This window comes from Phalacrocorax aristotelis, chromosome 1, assembly GCF_949628215.1.
Source record: "Phalacrocorax aristotelis chromosome 1, bGulAri2.1, whole genome shotgun sequence".
Lineage (NCBI taxonomy): Eukaryota > Metazoa > Chordata > Aves > Suliformes > Phalacrocoracidae > Phalacrocorax > Phalacrocorax aristotelis.
This window is the reverse complement of record NC_134276.1, coordinates 215,006,575-215,032,821: the sequence shown is the minus strand read 5'-3', so window position 1 is coordinate 215,032,821 and position 26,247 is coordinate 215,006,575. Positions and strand designations below refer to the sequence as shown.

Here is a 26,247-nt window from a genome sequence, read left to right as displayed (position 1 = left end):
GGGCTGTGTTCTGCTGTTCCCAAATGACTTTGCCATCTCTGAAACTCCCGCCTGCTGTTGAAATAATGTGGACAAAGTTACAGCTGAGTCATACTGGTAAAACTAATGCACATTGAAAACTTCCTATAAAATCTAAGTGCCCTTCTGCAGTAATGAGGTAGGATCTTTCCCACTTAGTGCTTGCACCTGGGTGTAAATCTTAGAATAGAGAAGAATATTTCAATTGGAAGGGACCTACAATGATCGTCTAGTCTGACTGCCTGACCACTTCAGGGCTGACCAAGAGTTGAAGCATGTTATTAAGGGCACTGTCCAAATGATTCTTAAACCCTGCCAGGCCTGGGGCATCGACCACCTCTCCCGGAAGCCTGTTCCAGGGTTTGACCACCCTCTCGGTAAAGAAATGCTTCCTCATGTCCAGTCTAAACCTCCCCTGGCACACACAGCTTTGAACCATTCTCACATGTCCTGTCTCTGGATCTCAGGGAGAAGAGCTCAGCACCTCCCTCTCCACTTCCCCTTCTCAGGAAGCTGCAAAGAGCAATGAGGTCACCCTTCAGCCTCCTTTTCTCCCAACTGGACAAACCCAGAGCCCTCAGCTGCTCTTCGCAGGACGTGCCTTCCAGCCATGGCACCAGCTTTGTTGCCCTCTGGACACACTCAAAGACCTTCACATCTTTCTAAAACTGTGGGGCCCAGAACTACACATAGTGCTCGAGGTGAGGCCACAGCAATGCTGGTTACAGTGGGATGATCACCCCTTTCGACAGGCTAGTTGTGCTGTGTGTGATGCACCCCAGATGTGGTTTGCCCTCTCGGCTGCCAGGGCACACGGCTGGCTCCTGTTCAGTCTGCTGCCCAGCAGCACCCCCAGATCCCTTCGTGCAGGGCTATTCTCCAGCCACTCCTCCCCTAGCTTAGGCTCTGGCGCAGCATTACTCCATCTCAAGTGCAGAATCCGGCAGTTGGTCTTGTTAAATTTCATCCCATTAATGATAGCCCAATTCTCCCATCTATCTGGATCCCTCTGCAAGGCCTCTTGTTCCTCAAGGGAGTCAACAGCACCTCCCAATTGGGTATTGGCAGCACATGTGTTAATGGTGTGTTCAGTTCTGCAGCCAGATGACTGATAGCAGTGCTGAACAAAACCAGCCCTAGGATTGAGCCCTGAGGAACGCTGCTGGTGCCGGTCGCCAGCCAGTCGTGGCCCTGTTCCCTACAACTCTTCATGCCCTGCGCTTCAGCCAGTTCTTCACCCAATGCCCCATGAACCCGCTCATCCTGCAGCTGGACGACTTGGCAGGAGGGTGCTGTGAGGACAGTATCAAAAGCTTTACTAAAATCCAGAAAAACTACATCTGCCGCTTTCCGTTTATTCACTGAGCAGGTGATGTTATCATAGAGGATATCAGATTAGTTAAACCTTGGTGAACCCGTGTTGACCATGCCTGATGATTGCATTCTTGTTCAAATGCCTTTCAGTGGTACCTAGTACAATCTTCTCCATAATTTTTCTAGGAACTGCTGTTAGACTAACAGTCTGCAGTGTCCTGGATCTTCCCTCATACCCTTCTTGTAAATGGGAATAACGTTGCCTAGCCCCAGTCCGCAGGGACCTCCCCAGCTCCCCAGACCTTTGGCAGGTGGCAGAGAGGTGTTCGTGCAGCTGTACAGCACAAGGTGTGAATCCTCCGATCTTTTCCCAGCAGAATCAGTGTAGTTCTGGGGGTTTGATGGTGGGACTTGTGCAAAGGGTCTGCTTCAGTTCTTCCCAGGAACCGAGTGCCTCTCACTGGGTGGTGCATCTCTGACCCATGCCAATACTGCTGCTTGGTTGTTGGTGTTGATTCTTGTAGAATTATTTTTCTGCACAAGTAGATGTCTCTTGCTGGTAGTTTAATTCCTGTAGATTATTTTAGGTATGGTATTGATGACATGGGTGAGCAGAAGGAAAAGGAATGGGGTTGTCATGACTACTGGGTTGTTTGGTTTTTTTTTTAATTTTTGTACTTCAATTTAAAAATATTTTTATCTCTTAAAGTTTTAGGGGTAAAAAAAAATGTGCTTTGCTGATTGTAAATTGCTGGTCATACTTCAGACTCTCCCAGTTCTAGCAGAGACTGTTTTTGAAGACATGTTTTCTGCAAATCAGAGGGTGAAAAGAGCATGCTTTTGGCAACTTGAATAAAGGAAAATCGGGTTAGTTTAGTATTCATATAATAGTTGAGTACAATTTATTTTGGTGCTTACACAAGGACGTGATTTGTTTCAGATCAGGTGGTTTTGTGTAGAATTTCTCTAGAAATTTTTTGAAAGGCTCAAAGGTTTTGCTTTAACTAGTAAATTTCTCTGAGCTTGCAGCTACCACTAATAACAATAATTGCATTGTTTTATGTAAATCAATGTAATTTCTTAGTCTTCCATGAGTAGATCTTGCAATTCTCATGCCTTAGTTGTGGCTAGAAATGAGCTGCTCTTGCGGAACTGATTCAGGCCTGTAATTATTGTGTAGCAAAGAGAAGACGGAAGTAATTCAAGGTATTTTCAGTCATTCAAGGGGCCAAATTAACGTCTTTATGACTAATCGAGTAAACATTGCTCGAATGCGTAAGAGTGGGTGTCTTTTGTTTTCTGGGTACCTTCATTCTTGACCTTTGCATTACTTGGACCATAAATGCAGTAGCGCAGGGACGGATGCGGTTCAGAATTCCTGTACCATCAGTACGTTGTCAGCACTGATCAAACAGGAGTCCTTTGCCATTGAACAGATCAGGTCTGGCTTTTAAAACGAAGGGGAACTTTATATTTCTTCTTAAAGTATTCCTCTTTACAAAAATTTCTTGCTTATATAAATCTATATGTTTAGGGATAAACTATGTGATTAGTACCTGTGTAGTTCCCTACTCATTTATGCCTCTGGCCTCTTTTATATGCTTACTCGGCAGCAACAGCAGTGTCTGCCGCACTCTGCTTCAATTCCTGAACTAGTTTTAGCTTGTGCTGGTGGTATAACCAAATCAGCCGAAGCTGAAAATGGTTTAACTTATCCTGTTTCTCAGCCTAACAAATTAGGCCTTGCGGACTTGCCTGTTACATGAACAGACTGCCGCGTGTCCCCTAGCTAGCTCAAGCTCGTTCTTAAACTGTCTGGCAATCAGTGTTGGAACTGAACAGTAGAAAAATTATTCTCTGTTGTGCTTTGGTTCCTGGTGTCTCAGTATTTTCCATACATTTACTGGGGGCTGATAATTTTAAGTATCCATTTTCTCGGAGTAAAACATTTTTTTTTCCTGTTTTGGGTTATTAAAAACAGCACTGGAAGAATTTTTCTTTGTGAAACCTAGTGAATATTATTGAATAGTATAAACAATAGGATGTGGAGTCCTGTGTAGCATTGGATTTTCATGCTGTGCTGGTTTACCTCCAGTGTAAGCTACAGGCAGGTCATGCTGCTGAGGAGCCCGTGTCTGAAGTGCCACAACTGAGCCACTTAAAAGACCAAACCTACAACAGAGGATGTGAATTTGTAGAAAGTATAATAGGGCTGTAAAGGCTCTTGATGGTTAAGATGTTTCTATGCGGTATATTTGTTTACAGTACATGATTACGGTTGGGTTTCAAGGTATCTAATATCAAAGAGCAGTTAAGTGTTGTAAGTGATGACGTTTTATCTCCCAGCACTTATTTCACATCCTGTATATTGCTGACTGTTCTCCCCACTACCTGACCACACTCCTCCTTCAATCCATATTCTGTCTCTTGTGCTGGATTTAAAAGTGCAGTTTGCTGGTGGAATTAATCAATTCCGCTTTGCTGAAAGGCAGTGGTCGCACAGAATTTTAAAGAATCCTGATTTCCTAATGTGTACCTGTTTGCTCTGTTTCTGCTTCTCTGACAGCTGTTGCTGTATAAGTTAACTGTCTTGTGGCTAAATGAGAAAAAATTTTTATTTTAAAATGAAAATAGAATTTTGGCAGAAGTCGGCAGCACTAGAAAAAATGCTCCTACTTGCCCTGAGTGGATTGTTTTTTTTCCAGGGGGGTGTGTGTATATGACAGAGGCTGAAAAACAGAGAATAAGTCTGTGCCGGCACTGGCAGCAGGCCACACTTTTCAGGCCGTGCGCTGCATCTTCTCTTTCTCACCCTTCTTTCATTGCTTTGCAAAATGTATAGGCTTAGATATATTAAATAATACATTAATTTAAAAACGGTGTTAAATGAGCTCATCGTAGTCACTCAGTTATGAAATGCTGCCAAGTGCTACATGTCTTGTAAATTTATAGATTTTTTTTTTTTTTTTTGCAAAGGATGAAATACTGTGCAGTTACTGAGGCAGGGAGAAAGCATCTTCCTTCACCCATAACATACTGAAGCATGAGGGAAGATGCTGAAATCCAAGATTTCTAAAATGACCCTCCTACTTAATGCTTCCGAACATGAAGATTCGTACTTGCTGAGACTGTCTGCTTGTGGCAGGCAAAATTATCATTCACAGCGTTCGCAGCTGAGAGTTTTGACGAGGTCAGTAACCAGTTCTAGCGCAGCATGGCTCCTTCTCCCTCACCGCCAGCTTGGTAACAGGAACAAGTGAGACTTCTGCTGCTTTCCTTCTAACGAGGTACGAATTCCAGATCAAATGTTAGAGCTTCTTGTTTCTACATGAAGAAATCGAATTCAACCCCTGGACGTGCTCCAACCTGGGATATCATTAAATATGATTCTGTTGCTTCCAACTGTTAAAGCATGCTGATCTGACAGCCATGGAGAGAACTAAAATATATATGTTTCAAAGATACAAGGCAGAAGGAACTGTTAGATAATTTAGTCTGACATCTAGGGTATTGCAGGTCATTACGTGTAACTGTTACCTCTTGTTTTGAGCTTAGTAGCTCATGTTTGACTGGAAAAATTAACAGGCATTTGTTGAAAATGTTTTTCGGAAAGGCATGCTGTCTTATTTTGAAGTTACTTAGAAATGAAGTTTTCAACATCTCTCTTGGTAGTTTGTTCTATTGGATAAACAGTCTGTGCTTTCTCCTTTCTTGTCGTGTTCTACTGCATTTCTGACTTGAATATGTCTAGTTTCTAGTTTTCTGTAGTTGCGTGGGAATTTTAAGCTGGCATAAACTGCAGAGCTGCGGTGAGAAGCAGTCAGCTTCGCCCAGTCTCTTGTTCCTGCTTTGCCAGCTGGCGTGGCCAGAGTGCTGGCCTCTGGTCCTGGCCTGACCTTTCTACAGCTGTACAGTGAACTCTGCAGAACTGCCAACTGCAGCAGCAAAATCGGGTTGCTCCGGAGTCAGTACCAGGATCTAGTTCATAGCACAGCTGCATGAGGGTGCTGTTACCAATGAGGAGGTGGAACAGGGTTGGGAATGAACAGTTAGGGATGAGAAACAGGTGAAGGTGGCTGTCTCAGCAGCAGATGGTGAAACCGCGGAGTTAGTTTCAGCTGTTGGTTCTTGGCAGTTTTCTGGTAGAAATAATCATGTTCTAATGGTGGCTTGTGTCACTCTGTAGCCAGCAGCGTGTCTCCGCGTCTGTGGGTTGGTCCTCATGGTGTTAACGTTGTGACTTCACAACCAGGCGTATGTCAGAACATGGGAATAAAAAATGCAGTTATTTGAAGTGGCAGAAACTGTTCAGAAGCAAGTATTGTCAAGGTATTAATATTGATTTTGTTGACAAATTTTTAGTATCTGTGTTGTAGTAATTGGCAGCTAATCCTCAAGGATAGGCAGCTTTGGACTCTTCTACTAGAGGGCTTATATGAAGCAAATTAGTCTGTGTTGGCAGGTTGAGAGTGGAAATTCCCAGTATGTGGTGACTGTGTTTAGTAAACATCCCTGCCCCCCCCCCCCCCCCCCCCCCCCCCCCAAATCTTAAAGATACAAATTGATGACTTACTAGGTTACGGGATGTCTTAAGACCTAGCTGTTGAACAATATCCAATACAAAACCAGGTGACCTTCATGATGATAAATGAGATGTTGTTTTCTCTCTATTGAATGTTTGCCTGCAAATGCTCTCATAGGAAAGGCAGTCTCTGTGCCAGCTGTCACGTTTTGAATACTCTGTCGTGCTTTTTTAGTAAGGGGGAGAGTATCATCAACCTTTACAAATCTGAGAGAGGATGTTCATTCCGCTAGTTGTCTAGTCTTCCTCTGTAGTCTGAGGAAGGGTGCGGTTTTCTGAGATACAGAAGGAAAGAGCTGGAGCTCTGAAGAGGGAGATCCCAGAGACAAGTCAAGCCCAGCAATACACGATTATCCAGTCTGGGCAAGGGAATGGCTCCAGACCTCGGCTGTCACCAGTAAACACTGATGTTTGTCCCTGTGTGTGCTTGTGTAGCTACGAAGTAGAAAGTCAGAATGTGTAACAGCGTTCTGGGGCATCACGTACTGATGTTGTTCTCTGTATACGGAAAAAATCTCTTCCAGAATCTGCCGAAAGCGTTGACTGATTTTTAGTGCTGTCAAAACACTTCTCTTTTTTTTTTTTTTTTTTTTTTAGGTTAAGCAGCTACTCTTACTACTGTGAAAGTTGTTACATAAAATTGTGCTATATTTTCTTTGCAAAATATTCTGGTATTGTTTAGGCAACAGTGCTGAAGGGATGAAGCATATAGTCACTATTTCTTACTATTCAGCATGCCGATTCCATGTATCTTCTGGCAGCATAGTGCAAAACGTACATTTAGTTAAGACTAAGAAGTATTCCCTCTTCTGCAGTGGATTTGGTTTTGGGTAATCTATTTGTGTTAATCTTCTCAGGTTCTAGCTGGTACAGATCTCATTTTATGCATGGGAACAGAGAAACACAGTTGTAGAAGCCTGTTTTGCAAGGGGACTCTGTTCTTTATCCTGCCGTTTTTGCTTAGGACTCCGAACAGCCCATTTCATCAGAGCTGTCGCTACCACTTAGGCAGAGAGTGAAGAAACCACTTGAGATCTGACCGATTGCCAGTGTGCATTCAACTCATAAACTTTAAAGTGACCATCTGATTTTGGGCTATCTTAAATGAAGTTCCTCGAAGCTGCCATGCCACAGTTGTCCTAGGGATGTTGTACTGCTGCACCTCTTCTTCATTTGTCTTCAGTTCTCTTTGACTGAGCCTCCCAGCTCCGTCACCTGCCTCATCGTTTCCCTTCACACGGTTCCTGAGCAGTTGTGTTCCAGGGAAGTGTCTTATGTCCTGATTGATCATTTTACATCTTTTTTTTTTTTTTTTAAAATCTGTGAAAAGCTTTCTTGGGTGAAAATTTTCTGGCCACCTGTGATTTTTATAGGGGGAATTCCCATATTTCTCATTTAAAGCTCTCACTTTAGGTTGTTATTGAAGACAGAAGAGGGTGTCTTTTCTGCTCTTTTTCATCTTTGTTTCAGTATTCATTGTGCAGATATGTATTAGGCTGGTAAAGCTGTGAAATAGCAAAGTTAGTGATGATCTTCACTGGAGGTGGAATAGTTTAAAGAAGGCTTTGCAGTCTCATTTAGACATTTGACTTCAAAATAATTTAAGAGAAAGATGCCTTTTTATTTACCAAACACTTGCAAGTAAACCTTAAAATACCATCACAGTGAGGAACAAATTATTTTGTTCGCAGCACAGGGTCTTTTCAGAAATCTGTGTGGAAAGATGGGAGTCTTGCCAGCTATAAAAGTTTTCAGAAGGTTGATGCTATTTTTTGCTTATAACATTTCAGATAGTAAACCGTACAAAATTATTAACAGGCTTTCTCAAAAAAGGGTTCCAGGTTTGACACATCTTGCTAAAATAACATTACCTTGTTTTCAGGTGGAAAAATAAAGGATATTAGAAGGGATGACCTGTAAACAGTGCTGAAATGGACTCTTTTGTTTGTTAAAGAATCTCAAACGACAAGTTGTTTCTGGAACCTTACTCAACTGCCTTTGGAGTTAGTGGGAGGCTTTAACTTTATTTTCCCAAAAGGGCAGCGAGGCTCACTCTCATTCCAGTGCCTCTGTGGGGAGACCTTTCTGCGGCCTTCCAGTACTTGAAGGGGGGCTATAGGAAAGATGGGGGCAACCTCTTCAGCAAGGCCTGTTGTGACAGGACAAGGGGCGATGGTTTTAAACTAAAGGAGGGGAGATTTAGACTGGATGTAAGGAAAAAGTTTTCTACACTGAGGGTGATGAGACCCTGGCCCAGGTTGCCCAGAGAGGTGGTTGATGCCCCATCCCTGGAAACATCCAAGGTCAGGTTGGACGGGGCTCTGAGCAACCTGATCTGGTTGAAGATGTCCCTGTGCATTGCAGGGGGGTTGGACTAATGGCCTCTAAAGGTCCCTTCCAACCCAAACCATTCTGTAATTCTATGATTCTCTCAGCTATTGTATATGTGATGTACAATATATGTATTTTAAAAAACATTCAAAACATAAAATTAGAAGCAAGTCTTGTACTGGGTAACAGCTGTCTGTGTACCTCCTTCAGATGCTGAAAGTACATTTATTGGAAAACATCAGCTTTCTAGTTCACTAAGGAATGTGGTTGTGGCTGCGTATCAGTTTTGTGCATAGCAAAATATGAAGACTTATTTTTTTAAGAGAAAAGAAATTGTAACTAGAGAAACCACCACTTCAAAAGTAATTGTCATTAAGTTTTCCAAACCAATTGATTCAGCTGTGCGTGAAATCAAGAACAGAACAAAGAGCTTTGCACTAGGAAGCATGGTGATAGCTTGAACGTACCCTGCTGACAAACTAACCTGGAGTTTCCACACAGGAAAAGGGAATTCGGATCTTGTTAATGAAGGTTTTGGCAATTGGACCTTCCTTGGTCCTTTTTGAAAACCCCAATGTAGGATGTGTCACAAACAGCGTTTGAATTACTTGTATCTTTGCTGACTGCAGCAGGAGGGAGGTTCCGCATCGTGCTGTCCTGGTTGCTGAACTCTCTGTCAGGTGCAAGTCTGTGGTAGGAGGGAGAGTTTGTGCTCCCTGAGATCATTTTGAGCATGTTTGTGAGGGGCAGCTTTTCAGAGGGTGGGGTAGAGACTGGTCAGAAAGGAGCCTCTGTCAGCGATGGAGGCTGAGGAGGAGAAAATTCAGTCCTCAGTCATGGAAACGAAGACCTTCCTTCAGAGATGCATAGGGATTATGCAAAATTAGGTTGTTAATGGATTGTCAACAGCCTGAAAAAAACAACCCTGAAACCACAGTGGACTAGTTACTTAAGTCTTTCATTCACCTTGCTTTTAGTTTTACTGTTCGAGAGTTCTGTGTTTTATGTATTTTTCTAATAACACCGACCTCTGGAATTTACAGTGCTTTCAGTGTTTTTGATGATGCTCACTCAGACGAAGAGTGCAGGCAGCCCCTCCAAGCACTGGGTGACTCAGGGTCTCGTAACAGTGGTGTTAGAGACAAGATGTGAATCGGAAAGCAGCTCTGAGCTTGGGGGCTGAAGTTGGAAGTGAGCAAATGCCCTCTGAAGACCGAGACAGAAGATTTTACTTTATTTATCTTTTGAAGAAACAGCAGCACAGAAACATTCCCTCAAACCTAGAAAAGAGCTGCAGAGAATATTATGTTTCCTTCTTCAATGGGTTGGCCAAAAACTCAGCTAGTGGAGCTCCTTGTTGATACAGGTGTCTTGGTAGCACCTGAGAAGGACAAATGTTACAGAACCTAAAAGAAATCAGTCGGGCATTGGATTAATCTCGTGGCTCTGATGTATGACCCTCTTCTATAGGGAGCAGCAAGACAGTCTGGGGGTGCAAGAACCGAGTCAGACCACTAGATAGGCAGAGACTGAACTGGGATTAGAAAGCTTGAGTGTAGAATCATAGAATCATTGAGGTTAGAAAAGACCTATAAGCTCATCAAGCCCTACACAGGTAGGGTTGTTCACAGAAAGAGTAACTGAAAAGTATGCGTTAAAATTACTATTTTTAACATAAACATATCTTACAAAGGTTGCCAGAATACTTGAAAGAAGGCTATCAAGACCTCTTACAGCCTTTGAAATGACTTATTTGCTATGGGATGATGAGGATAGGGAAAAGATAGTAAGTGGCTCCACCAGCTACTGATGAAGACTCTAGAAGTCAGCTTATGGAGAGATGTCTTTCAGAAGGGTGTAGGATTTAAATGAAAGTAGAAGCAGCCTTGCAACACAAATTTGAAATAATCTTAGGATAATACTGCTCTAAGAATAAGGTGAATGAAAATGGGAGGGGTTCACACCTGCTGAGAAGTGAACATGCTGCTTTTGGAAAAATCTCGGTGGGTTAAAAGGACAAACACTGGGGAACTGGTCATGTACCAGGTTTGGTCTGTAACAGCGACAGATTAACACTCTGAGTTGATGCTCTAGATAAAGTTTGTCTGTCGTCTTTATGAGAAGCAACAAAATATGCGGATGAGTACCAGGTGAGGTGTGCTTGAGAGTAGCGTTGAGAGACCTGAGGCAGGGAAGAAAAACCTACCTTTCCTCAAAGGAAACCTAGCCATTTGTGATAAAGGGATCATTTTGAGGCTTTGGAGACTCAGTGGTCAGAGACAGTAAAGAGAACCGGGAAAGAGGAGGGTTTTCTTCTGCAGTAACAGGACATGCAGGAGATGGTATCTGTAATTGTAATGAGATGGAACAGAGCAAATACTCTCAATTCTGCACAGTATTTTGGCACACCATTTGTGCAGGGAGGATCCGTACAAGATAAAAACCAAACCAAACCTCATGGACTTGATGGGGAGGGAGGTTGCATCTCCCAGAGGATGGAGGTAGTGTGCCCTGGGCTGGTGGGACAGGGGAGCTGAGAATACTCATGTACGTCCTAAGTTGCATCCAGAACTGATTCAACAGGTCTCACTTGTGGAGCTGCTGGGGAATGAGAGAAAGAAAATGCCTGTTCTTGTTACCTTGCCCTTCAGAAACCTTGCTCATAAAGGGGCAAGTTATGTGACTGAAAAGGATGTGCAGGGGGAGGCCAGCAAAAACTACAGAACCCACTGGGAAAGAGGCAACCTCTGCAGGGCTGCTTAAACGTGCTTTGTCCTTGGTGGGTTTGGATGAGGGAGAGAAGGAAAATTGTTTCCTATTCTAATTTTCAATCAAGGAAGTGATTCAGGAAGGCAAGAAAGGGGGAAGGCAGCAGTACAATTTGGTGGTTATTCAGTAAGTTAAAGGATGAGTTTTAAGTAGTTCTGAGGTTTGCTGTGACTTCGGAAGTGCCTGTCAGGAGCAGAGTGCTGGAAGAGGGGACTGGGGGGGTAGAGGAGGGAGGACCGTGAAATGGGTAGGGGTGGGCACACAGGCAGTTTTTTTTTTTCTCTTGGGACCAAAGCAGGCTGTGTGATGTTTTCTACATCAGAAATTTTTGCGTTGCCAGGCTGAGAGCAAGCCTGAAGGAGAGGGCCTGCCCTGCAAGGGTAAAGTGGGCGCTGGGCAGCTTGTTCATAAACCTTTTAATTTCTGTTACCTCACTGTAATTTTTTTTTTCTGTGAAATAACTAAATAATTACTCTAGTTCCAGTAAAACTTAGCTCTAGAATTAACAAACATACTCGTACAGCTTTTTAGGTGCCTTGTTAGGGAAAGGTCCAGGCAAACCCACCTCCACGACACTGTGTTACTTGGGATCCTGCCAGGCAATTCGATAATACTGCAAATCGAATGACACGTATATTTGAGCGAGGTCTTGAGAAATCATTGTTAGCTTGGACATACTAATAGATCCTCCCTGTCTTTCATGAGGCAGCCTCTGGGTGCAGGAGTGGTAGTTTGCATGATTGATAGTTGTAATGAAAACTATTTTTGTAAGGGTTACAGTTGACTTCATTTTGTTAACACAGTCAACACGAGAAAACAAAAAAGATTTTTGAAAAATTGAAAGTCATAACTTTGACCAGTGACAGAAAATATAATCAGGTTTTGCTTTGGCTTTGTGGGTTTGGGGTTTGGTTTTTTAGGTGCAAATGGTCAACTTTTGAAAAAATGAGAAATCAGAGAGGGAAAGGAAAATTTTCTGTACTTGTAGACAAGTTATATGAATGCAGACTTAGATGCTTCACTAGGCTTTTAACTGCGTTTTAAGCAAACAAAACTTTTCCTAGTTTTAATGGCTAAATGAAGTTTGAAGCAATTTGCTGTACGATACAAATACAGTGATTCAGCATTCGTGATGAGAGCTATTTATAGTTACTCTATTTTTATTCAAACAAAAACAATAGCACTGAATTTCAGGCAGTTTGACCAGACACTTAGGAAGGTCTCCACTGAAGCTGAGGAAAAATCTTGTACTGCTTGTTCCTGAAAGCTGAACTTGTGAGCTCCGTCGGCATCAATGTTTTTGTGCTGCCCTCTCGAAGGTGAAATTCAGTGCTGTGCTGGAAAGCTGCATCAGCAGTGCTTCTCCTAAGCCTAGTTTGTATCCGCTGTTAAGGGGCTATCAACATTCATTGTGTTTTATTTTTGAAGAATTAAGCAATATAATTAATCTGTTAATTTTAACCATCTCTTTCAGGTTTTCCGTTACCCCCTTGCTGCAGCCAACGCGGATCCGAATGCCGTGGCTACAAAGGCTTGTTACTTTCTCATGCTGGATCCCTCAAATCCAAGAGCTACTTGGCAGTTTCCAAGGCAACCACCTGTGGAATAATTAAAAAGGAAGAAGTGTTAGTGTGCCAGATATAAGGAATTCTTGCCTGAAGAGAGCACTTCATTTTCATCTGCCTTGAAGAATCAAATGTGTTTCTGCCAGCGAAGTTAAGGTAGTACAATTCAAAAGTACTGATTTATTTTCTGGAGGTACTGGAAGTGTGAGCAGGAGCAACGAGCCAAATATGGCTGTGTAGTAGTCACTTGAGAATATGACCATAGATCCTTCTATGTAAATTTTTTGGGTATATTTAAACAGAAAATCCAGGAGATAGATGATGACGGAAAGGCAGTGTGGGTGAACAGTATTTCGTCTTGGTAAAACAGTTGCATGGACTATTTTGCGCTTTATGTCGTCTTTCCTCACAGATGATTTTTAAGCTGGTAAGGACTAAAATGGAGCATACATTAGTGGGAGCATAAATATAGGAAGTGCAGCCTTCATGCCAAGTACACTGAGATTTCTCTGGCGTTCAGTGAAATGATAGATATAAAAGGAATGTAGGAGTGGGCTCACTGCAAAATGGCAGTCAGAATCAGGGATCGATCTTCATCCCGTAGCTTAAAGGGTAGGCAGTGATTAAGTTGCTGTTGAAACTGAACTGATGATCAGGGTTAGCTTCTTCGGTGAAGGAGCAGATAAAACTATTTTGAAGACCACGTTCCCAGATTCAGAGCTGAAATTGCGTAGTGCAGAAACTAAAAGGTAAGCAGAAGACCTCTCTTAGAGTAACAGAATAGCAAATATAGCAGATTCGGTTCTGAAAGTTTGAAACGTTGCTACACAAGTTTATGGTAAAACTGTTAGGCTCTAGATAACTTGAAAAGTTCTTGAAGTATAATATGTTACTGGATGTATCTGCTTATTATATCTTCCTTCTCTGCCAGTCATTCAAATATACTTGAATAGAAAAATATTATTCATTTCTGACAATGAAGTTAAACGGAGAAAGCCACATTTACGTTCCTCTCATAGTCCAAATAACTGTTCAGTTAAGTCTGGTTACCTAGCTTGATGCTTTTGTATAGTTAATTTTAAGCGTGATGCTTTTGTGTAGCTTATTTTAAGCAAAAAAAAGAGTAAGCTTTCTAAATTTTGAAGTAGGAATATTTGGGATGCCATCTGGGCTTTACTTAATAAATTTTTACTGCCAAAATGTTTGTGGGATTCTGTTGGGATGTGGATGGGATTTCACATTCCATCGCTTCCACAGCACAAGAGGATCATTGTTTTTAGATACGGTGGCTCCAAGAAGAAATAAGAATTGTGTGATGGCAGCTTTGAGATTTGAGGGAATACAATCAGAACCTATCCAGTAATGACTGTTACCTTTTACAGCCGTTACAGAATTTCAGGAGCTAATGCTCGTGAGTACCAGCTAGTACACTGCAGTTTTAATCCCTAATACTTGATTTCCATCATTGTCATCACGGCTTAACTGCCAAATTGATTTTCTTTTTGAAGTAATTCTTCAGGCTGTTAGTTCCTTCAGTACAGAGCTTGAGGAAAAGGCTTTTGGAGACTACTGTTTTTCATATGTGAAGGGACTATGCTGGCACTGTATCTGCACCAAGCTCGGTGAAGATGATCCAAAATTGAGACACGGTGCAAGTAGGGGTGGTTGGTGTGTGTGGATCCAAATCTTGCTTTCCAAGAAGCATAAGTTACTCTCAAAGGTGGAAGTGGGTAGCTGTGAAAGAGCATACGTGTGTCTTTGTGCAAGACTAATGTAACAGCTAGGTGGCAATCACGTGAAGTAGTGCAGGATTCCCAAGAGTGTGCGCAGGGCAGAAGTTTCATCTTTGACACCCCTAGAAAACCTACAGAACGCATGCAGTTACCTTGGTTTTTCTGTTTTACTGCAAATACAGTGGGTGAGACTCTTGTCATGAAACTCAGATTTCCAGGTGCTGCTGAAGCAAGTAGTGGAAATCGGGTAGGATGAAGAGCTCCCTGAAGGTGCCTATTCCAGATCCTCTTGAAGGGAGTGACTTGCCTCTAAAAAGTTACCTCTAGAAAGGAACCTCTCTCTTTCCACTGGTGGTTCAGCCTGGACCATTAATTTAGCCTCGATGCCTTAATATTTCAGAAACCTCAGTTGTGTAATTAGATGTATTTATATGTGAAACTCACATGTGCTTTTTTTCCTCCATATTTCATTTCCAATCCAGAACTTCCCCTGCTAAGTGGAGTTGCACTTGATTACGGGTACAACCAGCTTTACTTATCTGCCTTTTCTTAACTTGGACTTTTGACCCTGGCAAATTTTCCAGGCTTCAGATACAAGCCTGTGGTTCAGTATCAAGGATACTGGGGAGCCACACAGAGTTTGTTAACACAGTTTCTAAGAGAAATAAAAACATGCAAGCTAAATTTAGGGAGCTGGACTGTGTGAAAGAGATACCGTGGCTAGGCAGAATTGATTGGTAGTGTTCTCTATGTTGCTTACGTTTTAATAATCTTTATCCCTGAGATGTTTTACAGGACTGAAGGGGATTAGAAACTTAGGAGCAGTGATTTGTTCAGTAACTTCAAGAAATTAAAGTGATTCAGTACGTAGCAACATAGAGGTTGTTTTGCAGCCTTGGCTGTTAAGAACTAGTGCTATGTGCACCCATAAAAAGTAAATTTTTCTTTTTACTCTTCCTATAACAGAAGATTTATGTTATGCTGCATGTTGTAGTAATGTAGTGTCCTTTTGAGAGGAAAAAATAGGAAACAGATATAATGGTGATTTTCTTCAGGATTATTTTGATACAGTGATTCCATTTACCCCCTGTGTCTATACCATCAGAACAACTGCAGCAGAAGAGTCAATTACAGTGTGGTAGTCTAAAAGTGTCATTAAAATATACATTAATTTTGTTAAGTAAATAGGACTGTTTCCTAGAATAGATAACATTTTCTTCTTGTTGCTTGGAAATCCAGGTAATTTTTCAGGATGGGATTTTTCAAAGGAACTTTTTCTTTCTAGCAAGAGAAGCCTAGAATAAAAAGTAGAGGAAATGTAGGGAAAGAGCAATAAGCAGCAAGTCACCTTCCAGTTCTTGGAAGAGGGAACTCAAATAACAAATGGACCATTTTGCCTAAGCTTTATTTAGTAGACCTGATCCCTGCATCTCTGGAGGTTTCAGGGTATATCAGGCTGGGCAGGTACATCAAGCATCTCATTAAGATGTTGTAGACAAGATATTTCACCTTGCCAGAGAGCAATAATAATCTCTGGGAATATCAGTCACCAGGACACCATCTAAAGCTGTGCATCTTAAGGTTTTTGGGACTGCCTCCTTTCTTCTGATCTCCAAGGAGCCAGAGAGCGAGTTAAAATCACCTGCCCAAAAGTGATAACAAACATTTTCCAGATGCATCAATACAGGACACCATTTTTGCCCATCAGTACCACTACAAGAATGTGAAACTCCAGTAAAATGCATTGTATTCTGTGGTATTGTGCATAACCTCTGAGTGACTAGGCACTGCTCTAAGAGCAGTTACAGCGACGGCAATCGCAGCACCCGTTCAGAACTAAAGAACTACTTTGCTGTACTTAAGTGGATGAATGGTTTATGTGGATCAAATCAGCATTGTAATTTGAATGGTTTTGCAAATAGAATTATCTACTCAATATCTACACGTAGTCACAAGATCCCTTTGTCCCTGCCAGCTGTTGCTGCCATTTGTATTGTATTTGTTTTTTCAGTGCTGTTCAGAGGACTTTCCCTGACAGATTATGCAAAAAGTCCAGAATAGAATAGAAAGGTCAGTCAACTTCATTATCATTCTAGGACCAGTTTAGCTGTCTTTGGAATCCATGAAATAACTAACAAAATATTTCTATAGCACTAGAGTTGTTTGCATTAATATTTATTTCCATCTCCCCCTTTGTGATTTGAATTCCTCATGTTAAGCTATATATCCTCCCCTCTTCCTGCTATTGAAAAACAAGGGACTTTCGAATTACAGAATCATGTTTGGTACAGAGGTGGAATGTGGCTTTAAATTCCTATCCACAGTGACCGGTTGGATATCCGTAACAGGTGTGGAAGAGGTGTTAAAACGTGACAGTTCTGCAGGACATTATACCTGTGCTAGACAAAATGACTTACAGAGAGGTGTTGAATGTAAGACTAGAAGAGCAGCTGTTCTTGTACACCCATCTAGGGCAGCATTTTGTCTCCAGCAGTGGCCAAAGGTGGGTAACTGAGGAGCACAGGAATGGAACGGGAACATAGGATCCTCCTTGTGCATGCTCTTTAATCTCCAGACATCAGTAGTAATGAGATTTACAGAGCTGGATGTTGGGTTTTTTTTCCAGTGTTTGCTGGACTTATCTTCAGAGTTCGTTAAACCCCCCCTTTCAAGCCTTGAGAAATACTGGGAAGTGTAACACACTCTGGTTGCACAGCTTAACTAACGTAGTACCCTGTTGAGTGAGGAACCATACTCTTAAGTTTTGAACCTGAACTCTATTTAAAATTCACTTCTTGTACTGGAAGAGACATAAATAATTCATCCCTATCTACTATCTCCATGACAATCATAATTTTCTAGACCTCAGCCTGCTCCAGTGTTAAGAATCAGTTTAGAGCCTGTTGACCTACACGTGAAGTTAGGGCCACCTTCCCACCCCCCGTTGTCCTCCGTCACACTTAAGTTCATTGAGATACTATATGAATTTCACTACTGAATTTCATTGATTTATTTTATTGTCCAGTCAGTAATCTGCATGCCGTCCTCTTTCAGTTTTCCCTACTCATTTACTCCCTTTGATACCGTGAATAACTTAGTATCATCAACAGATGTTGTCATCTCACTGTTGAGCCCTTTTCATGTCATTTATGAATTCATTGAAGAGTGCTGGGAACAGATCCCAGTACAGATCCTCGCAGAAAGAGGAGCTGAAATTGCACCAAGCCCTGCCAAAAGCAAAAGCGGGTATGCCCGCTTTTGCACATGGCGCCGTTGAATCTGTAGTGACTTCGCTGTGCTGTTTTGGTACGCTTGTCAATGTGGAATTGTAGAAATTTTTGTGGGAACGGGTAATTTCACATGTAAGATGTCGTGTCGTTCTTCATCACCTGCATATTTGTAATTCTACCTTTGAAAAAGATATGGTGGGGAAGGGATTCACCTTTTTGGATGGCTGAAGATGGTTGCCTTGATATTTAAAAGGGCTGGAACTACTTTGTTCACAGCACAGGCCTTTTCATTTTCTGAGTTCTTATTCTTGAGAGCAGCTTGGTTGGAACTTGCTGGTTTATCGCTGTCCGCATTACCAGTGTATAGAAAATAGTGTTGGATGAGGGAAATGAAGCAATTGAATTAATCTCTGCAATCATAAATATACAGTGGTTTTAGATGGCTAAGTGTAGGAAATTACCTTGGTAATAGACCTGTTACTTTTTCTTGTTTTCCAACGCTAACGTAGCGAACATCTAACACAGTAATGAGAAAACTGGGTCAGATCAATAGAACCTGTAGCATAAAATTGTTTTTCTGATGGTTAGCCTATAGCTGCAGCTCAGGGAAGTGTGCAAGAAGAGGGAACACAGTTCTGCTTCCACAGCACAGTCATGCATCCTTCCAGCAACCTGCAGCTGGGGGGTCCCAGGCTTTATCACAGCTTCACATTTGCGTCTGTGAAATTGTCTAATGCGAACCCATTTTGTTGTCCCTGATGTCCTAGAGCTGTGGACTATACAGGTTATGTATTCGCCTGGTGAAAAAGGTGGCTTCTGGTTTCAAAGTGTTTGTCTGGTACCCCTGTCCCTTGCTTTTGTAGCGCTTCTGTGTGCCCCGTCCAATTGCTCTTTGATCCGTCCTTTTGCAGGCTGAGGAATCTGGCTTGTTTTCATCCCTCCTCTTGCGCACGCTGCTCCCTGAGTCTCATCTTCGCCGTTCTGCACACGGGTGTGTTACCCCCTTTCTAAGATTGGACCAAAACGACGTGCGGAGTTCAGGATACAAACATGCTGCAGACGAATGCAGTGTCACACTGCTGCTTCCTGTTACGGCCTCTGTTCCTTTCCTAATTACTCACGAAATTCTGTTTGCTTTTGCACTGATCCTGTTATCAACCCCTGGGAAAATGGTATTTTCATAAAGCTATCTACAGCGACTTCAAGGTCGTTGCTGATCAGGAAAAACTAATTTAGAACCCGTCATTTTGTAGGTGTAGTTAGCTATTTTTTTCCCAAATGCAGGGCCTTGCATTATCTACTTGAATTTCGTCTTTGGTTTTCTCTCCCAGTCACAGCTTATAAAAACCAGCTGGAAGGAAGGGTGGAGGATAACTGCTTTGATTCCGTTAACGTTTTATCTTTAATAGAACTATGATCTCACATGGATCCTTCTCATCATAATTTACTGTGAAGTTAAATGAGAGAGGCCTGACTACAGATCTGTATAGGAGTCCACTTTCTGTGTGTATAACGGATATGTTCTTAGCATATTCGTTAATGGTTAATTAATAAGACCTTCCTCCTTACTGCACAACAGCTAAGTTTTCTCTTTAAGAGCTTTTAGAGAAATCGGTAATTTCGGGGTCTCCCAGATTCCAATTAATCAGAGCTCCTTCAGAGCCCTCGTGTGTTTGACCTGCATATTGCAGCCCATCAGTTGGCATTTCTAGTGTTTTGGTTTCCTTAGAAATCGGCTGAGCACATATGCTCCTGGCTGTTTTATTACTGGCAGGCTCTGTCCGTTGACAGTTCTCAACTGTCCAGAGCGGATCCTCTTTCCGTGTCCGCTCTGCAGGCAGACTGCAGTGCTGGAAGTTCCCAAAACTGTGACATACTGAATGGTGAATTTATTTGGGTTTTCATGTGGTAAGGAAGTAATGTTGAGGTTTTTCCCCTTCCCCATGGCTTTGTCTTGTTGAGCATGCCTTTTACCTTTTTACCAACTTCTTGGCCCAGCAGACTTTCTGATAAGCTTCATCCTTCTGGTGTATTTGATAAAATTTTCTCCTACACATCAGTTCTCAATACTATTTTTTTAGCTTGAAATACAAGAAATTTGCGTTCAGTTTGCTAAAGTTCTTATTTTTCCCCCCTGGCATCCTAGTATGACTTCACTTCTTGAAGGGCATGCTTTTGCATGCTTTCTTAATGTTGGGTTGGGCTTTTTTCTTTTTTAAGTTACACTTACCCTGTTCTTCTGTGTGCAATATGGGGTCTTTAGCAAGCTGTCAGCCCCTAAAAACATTTTTGCCTGTTCTTTTTAGCTTTTTTTTTTTAAGCTTCCCTTTCTAATTAATCACAGAATGCTTGTGGTTAGAAGGGACTTAATGAAGGTCATCTGGTCCAACTCTCCTGCTCAAGCAGGGGTTTTTTTAGTTGCATAACTAAAAATAGGGAAAACTGATGCTTCAAGTACTGAACTCGAGTGCATTATAATCAGTAACGCAATCACTCTTCAGCAGTAAAGATCCTGTACACAGTGAAGGACTGGGTCAAGTCTTGCTTCTGTTGTGGGTTTTTAGAGTTGTTGAAGAAACGATAAACGATGGTGTCTTAAAAATGCAGCCTTTATATGACATTGGCTATATTGAGAATTTATCTGTCTCTTTGAAATCCCACAATTTGGCCATCTAAATCTCAAAAGGTGGTATTTGCCACTGGTAACTGTCAGCTGCCTTCATGAGGCCATGATTATACCATCTTCCTATTCAGACGGGAACTGGGAAGCCTCTCTGTCCTGATGAACTTGTTTTTGTGTCTTTTCTTTCCTCCTGTGCTTTTGTTGGAAGGAAGAGGGTTTGAGCTTCATGAACTTTCATGTGCTTTGAGATATCCAAGTCAGGCAGACGATGTGACGCCGTTCCTACTGGCAAATTTCTCTGCATGGGGTTGTGGCTCTCGTCCTGCTGCGATATTCTACGCTTGCCAAAACGGTGTCAGACTGATGTTTAACGGTGAATGCTGTCTACAGCCAGTGAAGTTGAAAGAGCAGTTTGGTTCACCATGTGGGCATAAGAATTGCCAGTGTCTCTTTGGGTGAAATGAAGGTGTAGTTTAGTGGGTGACCTAAAAGGGTAAAATGAGAGTGGAATTTAAAATCAATGGTAAAGACAATGTAAAGGTAATGCTGTTTGCAAGGATCAGCTTGGTGTGACTTGGGTGGTTGGTAGTTTTGACTATTTTTCCTCGCTCTCTTGAAAGTAAATAAGTGAAAAGTCTGCAACATAGTGATGTAATCAGATATTCCCTGCATTTCTAGCAATATATGTTCCATTTCAGCATTGACACTGCACGGTCTCTGGGAGATCTGGAGAAAGTAGTAATAATGATACTTTTTCGGAGTTCGAATTGTGTGCCTGAGGTGAGAGGTGGCAGTATTGCCCACAGCTGTCAGATCCAGTGATGACCAGCCGGTGCCCTTTGTAAACTACGATTTTTACAGTGCTTAACCATAGCCCCCTACAAACCAGACCTCTTCTTTAAAGTTGTGGAGAGACAAGCATTGCCAGAGAGCACTTCTTTCACTAGTGTAAGATGCCCATGATGGGATGGGGTCAATGGGCTCAGTCGTTCTTTGGAAGTGCCCATCTTCACAGCGGTTGTAGAAAGAGCTTAAATTAATGAGGAAACCCCCGACATTTTAAACAGAAAAAATGGGGTGAGATGAATCTATCCTTAAATGTCAGATTTAATTTGTGTGTTAGTGCTTTCTGATCGTTCCGTATGGTCAGTGGCAATATATCAGTTGAGCTGTTTTTGAGTTTTTAAGATGAGCTTGTGTCAGTCTGGATTTATTCATACACTACCAAAAAAAAAAAGGCAAAAAAAACCAAACCCTTTTGAGTGTATCTTTTAGCATATTAGTTGTTAGTGATTGTTCATCCAAATGACTGATCTGACTCGCTGGAAATTTTGTGGTGCTTTACCCTCAACATTATGAGAATGCATGCTGAAGCTCAGGTTTGTGTGGGTGAATGGACAATACTGCGTAAGTGCGCGAAGACAGACTTGTAAGCAGCCTTTGGGCTGAGGTTAATGAAGTTTTTCTGTTCCCTTTTGTTCTGTCTGTAGCTTCCTCAGTTTTGGGTTCTGCGAGAATGCAGACTGGTCTAAAAACTATGTAGATTACATAATGTACTGCTGGGTTTTATTTCAGCTGAATGGTAGCTGATCTCAGTTTCTAGCAGGTTTGAAATGCTCTTCTGCCTACCAAATGATGCCAAGGCTAGGACTGAAAGCAGGTGTTTGCTTCAACAGTGATGTTCACTGATCTCTTGTTATTACGTTAATTTGGGGAGAGACACTATTTTCTGGAGCACTGAAGGATGCCGAGAGCATGCTGTTCATTTGTCCTCATCAAATAAGCATAGATTGAATACAGTTAATGGAATTGTATCAGAAATGGTGATCAGAAATGAGAAATGGCTCAGGAATGGCGTCAGGACAGAGATGATGATGGGTGTTTTCAGTTAATGCCTGCCAAGAATTAAGAAAAATTAAGTGAAAATTTTTGTGGTTTGGGAGAATACTCACTTGAGGAGTTGTCTGTCCCACAGATGAGGGCTGCACAGAGTACTTCAGTTAACTGTTTTGAAACGAGGATTCACATACAATTTGCAGGGGGTTGTTTCAACTTTTTGGGGATATAGTGGCTTCTAGTTCAGTTGTTGAGCACTTCTCATGATTCTCAGGGAAATGACCCCATAGTCTTGCTCAGGCAGAAATCTCACTGAAGTCGGTGGTAAGGATTTGTTGTTGTTACTGGGGCCTGAAAAAAAGAGGAAATTGGTTTTACTCTGCACTGTCTCAAGTATGAGGCAGGACTACTCAGCAATCAGCAAATGATCAGGTTTGTGTTTATTCAGAGTGTATTTCCTTCAAACTGTCTGTTTTCACCTCCTGTAGGGTCCTAAGGCTTTTTCAGGAATGATGTTTCTAGTATTTTCTATTTTAGGCACTTGACGCAGGATTTAAAATTCTGCTGAGGTGTTGGCAGTGATACAATATTTGTCTTGTTTACAGTAATTCCTTTTCAAATTTGTAATGCAAATCCCATCTCTACAGATCTTCAAAGCTCTGGTATCTCTGGAGTTGAGGGTTTCGTCTCACCTAACCTGCATCATGAAAGGTGGTACCCATCTAATCCAGATGGATTAAGATTAATCTCTTCTGGATATCTGACTTTCAGAGAGCTAAAGTGAGATGAGATTCATCCAGAGTCTCTTAATCGCTGGAATAATTTCAAACAGCAGGAAGTAAGATCTACTCTTCTTTTTATCATCATTGCTCTGAACAGAGAACTTCATCTTCCTTCATAGTTGTTATTTCTTGGTGTTCTGCCATAAAAAGCAGTCTAAAGATAATTGTGCAAAGGGAACTCTGTGCTCGATGTGGAGGGATATTTGTGTTGGTAGAAGAGGATCAGCATCCTAAAGACTTAAGTGTAACTCACTTGAAAAAAAAAAAAACAAAACCAAACTTGCTTCGCTGTATAAGCAATTTTTTTCGAATGGTACTGCTCCTCTCCCTTGAAGCTCCTCCAACTTAAAAAAAAAAATACGCACTGCCATATGCTACTGTAATACCAGTGCACGAACTGTATTAAAATACAAATGAACAGAACTGCAATTTGAGGCTTTAATTCTGCAGAGGAATCCATTTTGGAGCCCTTCTTAACTCTGCAGAAGACCTAAGTTTAGTTGTGCCACATGCCTGTGCAAAGCATTTTGGAGGCTTTGGGTCTGAAATCAGGACGAAGAGGCTGGTAAGGAGCAAAAAGAAACTTCTGCAATTCCAGTGCCTGGGAGAGTATTTGGTAAGTAGACCATGAAACTGCTATTGCAGGTAACACTTCACTGAGGTTTAAAGGCTGCCTATCTGCTGTCCAGCCTGCTGTGGGCGTCACCCTGGACTTCTTGGCAGAATCAGCTTTTTTTTTTTTTTTTTGGCCCTTTACACGTTTTGTTAGGTTGTAGATTGCTGCTAGGTTGTTGGTGCTCAACGTGGAAACAAGCTGGGCCTGTACTAGTGAAGGTTTAGTGGGTTTGAAGTGTCCTGTGGTCATCACACCATTGATCTTTAGCATGCTCGTTGATGCTGCTGGGCCAGCAATGTTATAAGTGACAGAGGGCTTGAGGACAGTAGGAGGGCTGAGCCTGGTCGCGGTGGGGATGCGGGTGATGCGCTGTGCTGCAGGCAAAGACAGCTCAGCTGTGCGGGTGCAGGTTATGCAGGGATGCTTGCCCTCAGTGCCAGAAACGGGGCCTTCTCCCTTTTTCTTTTTTTTTTGTCCTAATACAGGGATAGGCAGAGGTGTCTTGGTGTTCAGTGTTTCACCTATAGGAAATAGAATCATAAGGCACACTTCTTGTAAGCAGCTCAATGAGTTTGGATACTGAACTGGATATCCAGCCCATCTGGTAGCTTTCAGAACTATAGCCGTAGCTTCACAGTGATCTTTACTCCTGCTGTTCACTGCCAACAAGTTTAAGACACAAATATTTGAAGTGTTACATGGGATTTGGACTTCTTAGTGTGTGTGTGTTAATCTTCTGTAAAGTCTACTTGTGTATTTGAACAAAATCTGTGGACCATATAAACATGTTCTTTAACTGTGAACAGATAGCTAAGATGCCTCCTTCTTACGTTTTACGTAGACGTTTGTTAAGGAAAAACGTTGAGTCTCCCAGCTACTTCTCTGCTGAAAGTCGTTTTGGGCCAGAGTCATAACAAACTTGAAGCAATAAATTGACAGAGCTGTATGTTGGCCATCATTCATGGGGAAGTGCTCCTGCTGATTTCATTCTGTGTGCTGATCTGATGGTGTTTGGTGCGGTGATCTCAGAAGGAAACGTCATTGTTTAATTCATGCGTTTCATTAAAGCCATAGGTATTTATTTTAGTAATAACATCAGCTTGTAATCTTGAAAAGGTTGGAAAACTGTGATGCAAACCAGTACTTTTTTCTTCTGGTTTTTTTTTTTTTTTTCCCCTCTCCCTTGGTAAAGAAGACCTGACAGGAATGCATGGAAACTGTCGACAGCATTCCTGACCGAGTATTCAGGCGCAATTAAGCCACTAGGATTTCAATAACTGATAATTAATGAGACTTTATAAATAACATTTTGAGTTCTTTTTACATGCCTTCTGGGTTTTTTTGGAGGGGGAAAGAATGTCAGACAAATTTCAGGCATTTCTGTGCTACCTTGGAGACTAGAAAATGTTTCATTGTTGGCATCTGAGATTCTTACGTAACCTGGTAATTCTGGGAACAAGAGTTTTAAGAAGAATGCCGAGCAGTTTGAGTCTTCTCATAAAATTAAAAGATTCAGTAACACTGTGCTTAATACTTCTGTGATAATTTCCCCAGAAATACTAGTGTTCCAGGCTCCTGGAATGCATTTATTTTGCTAGGATTTCATCCTTAAGGAGTTAAACTCCACTCCCATGTAGTAAATGACATACTGGCAATTACTACACAAAACCAGTGTATTTGGTTTTGCAGAAGAGTAAAATGGAATAAAACATATGTGTAAGGAGAAGGTGAAGAGTTTACCTCCTGGCATCAGGAGCAGAACTGGTACATGGTTAGGATGTGGTTTGTATGTTGTGTGCGCAGCCCCCAACGCAGGCCTGCACGAAGGAGTTGGCCCTAATCTCTTACTGCCGTCAGGAGGATTTTTGTTTTCTCTAAGTTCAGGGCCAGTAGTTATAACAGGACAAGCCAGAAGGGGACTTACCCTGCTTTTATCTCGTGTGAAACTGTGTGGCTTATCTTACCCGCTCCGTTCGTTCAAAACTCTTACTATATTCAGCAGAGAGGGCTTGATTAATTTGTGTTTTCAGTATAAAATGAAAACGGTGCCCAGTTACTGTTGCCTGCTGTGTGAATTTTGTGATTCTTAAGCTGGTCAGAAATCGCCATATTCTGATACCTTCTTCAGAGTACAGATAGTCTAACACAGGAATCCACAATTCAGCATGACTCAGAATTAAAAATGAGTCAGTTATGCATTATTCTGTTTAATTTAATTTTACTTTTTAAAATACAGGATTAAAAATGTAGTAGAAGAGTGGGTAGCTTATGGTGCCTTGTCCAGTACTGAGTAAATTCACTTACTGTATGCGTTAGGGAAGAGTGACCATTTCAGAGGGATATGATTTAATGTCCCTGTAGCACAGGCAGCAGAGTGACGGGGTGAGTAAACCAGAGGAATGACCTGCACTTCTGTCTATCACAGAAGGCAGAATCTCTTTTTGTAGACGAGACTTTGAAGATTTAGGACCTACTGTGAAATAAAAAATAATAAATATTTAAGATTGAATACCTACACAACATGACTTTCTAGTTCCTGAGAAACAACTTGTGAGTTTTTGGTAAATACTGTTGGATATCCTGTTTACAGGGCAGTTTCTAGAATAATATTTTTTTCAGTATAGATGAAGTGTCGAATATAAACCAGCGCTTGCTTTTTTCATTTTGCTTTCCTTGTTGGTTTCAGAGTTCAGAATCTCTATATCCTTTCATTTCTTTTTTGTGTCAAGAAACAATCTTCCTTACCTGCAGTATTTCTCCTGGTGTTATTCATTTATCGGGACACATTTGTGATGTTTATCCCATCGTTCTTTTTGTTCCCCTTCCTCTCAGAACTCTCCGTCCGAGG

The 26,247-nt window shown here is 41.7% G+C and overlaps 1 long non-coding RNA gene across 2 annotated transcripts in view; it reads left to right on the top strand.

The window, feature by feature from the left end:
• LOC142051921 (uncharacterized) overlaps positions 1 to 26,247 on the top strand; it is a 124,861-nt gene that overhangs the window by 25,474 nt on the left and 73,140 nt on the right. For both annotated transcript variants that reach the window (XR_012658673.1, XR_012658674.1), the window contains exon 2: positions 12,489 to 12,735. This is a non-coding gene — a long non-coding RNA (uncharacterized LOC142051921). The remainder of the gene's footprint in view (positions 1 to 12,488; positions 12,736 to 26,247) is intronic.